Raw genomic sequence first — 3,439 nt, forward strand, 5'->3', positions numbered from 1 at the left:
ACACACACCACAGCCCAGACACTGAGACTTATATATATGCACACACACACACAAACACACACACACACACACATCACAGCCCAGACACTGAGACTTATATATATGCACACACACACACACACACACATACACACACACACACACACACACACATACACACCACAGCCCAGACACTGAGACTAATATATATGCACACACACATACACACACACACACACACACACACACACACACACACATCACAGCCCAGACACAGAGACTTATATATTTCCACACACACACACACACACACACACACACACACACACACACACACACACACACACACACACCACAGCCCAGACACTGAGAATTATATATATGCACACACACACACACAGAGACGCACACGCACCACAGCCCAGACACTGAGAATTATATATATGCACACACACACACACACACACACACACACACCACAGCACAGACACTGAGACTAATATATATGCACACACACACACACACACACACACACACACACACACCGCAGACCAGACACTGAGACTAATATATATGCACACACACACACACGCTCAGATACCACAGCCCAGACACTGAGAATTATATATGTGCAGACACACACACACAAACACACCACAGCCCAGACACTGAGACTTATATATATGCACACACACACACACAAACACACCACAGCCCAGACACTGAGACTTCTATATATGCACACACACACACGCACACACACCGCAGCCCAGACTCTGAGAATTACATATATGCACACACACACACACCACAGCCCAGACACTGAGATTTATATATATGCACACACACACGCACACACACCACAGCCCAGACACTGAGAATTATGTATGTGCACACACACACACCACAGCCCAGACAATGAGACTTATATATATGCGCACAGACACACACACTCACACACACACACACACCACAGCACAGACACTGAGACTAATATATATCCACACACACACACACACGCACACACCACAGCCCAGACACTGAGACTAATATATATGCACACACACACACACACACACCACAGCCCAGACACTGAGACTAATTTATATGCACACACACACACACACACGCACATACCACAGCCCAGACACTGAGACTAATATATATGCACACACACACACACACACACATACACCACAGCCCAGACACTGAGACTAATAAATATGCACACACACACACACCACAGCCCAGACACTGAGACTAATAAATATGCACACACACACACACACACACACACACACACACACACACACACACACACACACACCACAGCCCAGACACTGAGACTTATATATATGCACACACACACACAAACACACACACACACACACATCACAGCCCAGACACTGAGACTTATATATATGCACACACACACACACACACACATACACACACACACACACACACACATACACACCACAGCCAAGACACTGAGACTTATATATATGCACACACACACACACACACACACACACACACACACACACACACACACACACACACTCCACAGCCCAGACACTGACTCTAATATATATGCACACACACACACACACACACACAAACACACACACACAAACACACACACACACCACAGCACAGACACTGATTCCTATATATATGCACACACTCATACACACACACAGCGTCACACACACCCACACACACACAAAAACACACACACACACAAACACACACCACAGCCCAGACACTGACTCTAATATATATGCACACACACACACACACACACACACACACACACACACCACAGCCCAGACACTGAGACTTATATATATGCACACACACACACACACACACTCACACACACACAGACATCACAGCCCAGACACTGATACTTATATATATGCGCACACACACACACATTCACACACACAGACACCACAGCCCAGACACTGAGACTTATAAAGATGCACACACACACACACACACCACAGCCCAGACACTGAGACTTATATATATGCACACACACACACATACACACACACCACAGCCAAGACACTGAGACTTATATATATGCACACACACACACACACACACACACCACAGCCCAGACACTGAGACTTATATATATGCACACACACACACACACACACCACAGCCAAGACACTGAGACTTATATATATGCACACACACACACACACACACACACACCACAGTCCAGACACTGAGACTTATATATATGCACACACACACACACACACACACACACACACACACACACCACAGCCCAGACACTGAGACTTATATATATGCGCACACACACACACACACACACACACACACACACACACACACACACACACACACCACAGCCAAGACACTGAGACTTATATATATGCACACACACACACACACACACTCACTCCACAGCCCAGACACTGAGACTTATATATATGCACACACACACATACACACAAACCACAGCCCAGACACTGAGACTTATATATATGCACACACACACACACACACACACACACACACACACACACACACCACATCCAAGACAATGAGACTTATATATATGCACACACACACACACACACACACACACACACACACACACACACACACACACACACACCACAGCCCAGACACTGAGACTTATATATATGCACACACACACACACCACAGTCCAGACACTGAGACTTATATATATGCACACACACACACACAGCCCAGACACTGAGACTTATATATATGCACACACACACACACACACACCACAGCCCAGACACTGAGACTTATATATATGCACACACACCACAGCCCAGACACTGAGACTTATATATATGCACACACACACACACACACACATCACAGCCCATACACTGAGACTTATATATTTACACACACACACACACCACAGCCAAGACACTGAGACTTATATATATGCACACACACACACACACACTCACTCCACAGCCCAGACACTGAGACTTATATATATGCACACACGCACACACACACACACACGCACACACCACAGCCCATACACTGAGACTTATATATTTCCACACGCACACACACACCACAGCCCAGACACTGAGACTTATATATATGCACACACACACACACCGCAGCCCAGACACTGAGACTAATATATATGCACACACACACACACACACACACACACACCACAGCCCAGACACTGAGACTAATATATATGCACACACACATACACACACACACACACACACACACACACACATCACAGCCCAGACACAGAGACTTATATATTTCCACACACACACACACACACACACACACACACACACACACACACACACACACACACACACACACACACACACACACACACACACACACACACACACACCACAGCCCAGACACTGAGAATTATATATATGCACACACACACAC

Source organism: Heterodontus francisci, unplaced genomic scaffold (genome assembly GCF_036365525.1).
Source record: "Heterodontus francisci isolate sHetFra1 unplaced genomic scaffold, sHetFra1.hap1 HAP1_SCAFFOLD_176, whole genome shotgun sequence".
Taxonomy (NCBI): Eukaryota; Metazoa; Chordata; class Chondrichthyes; order Heterodontiformes; family Heterodontidae; genus Heterodontus; species Heterodontus francisci.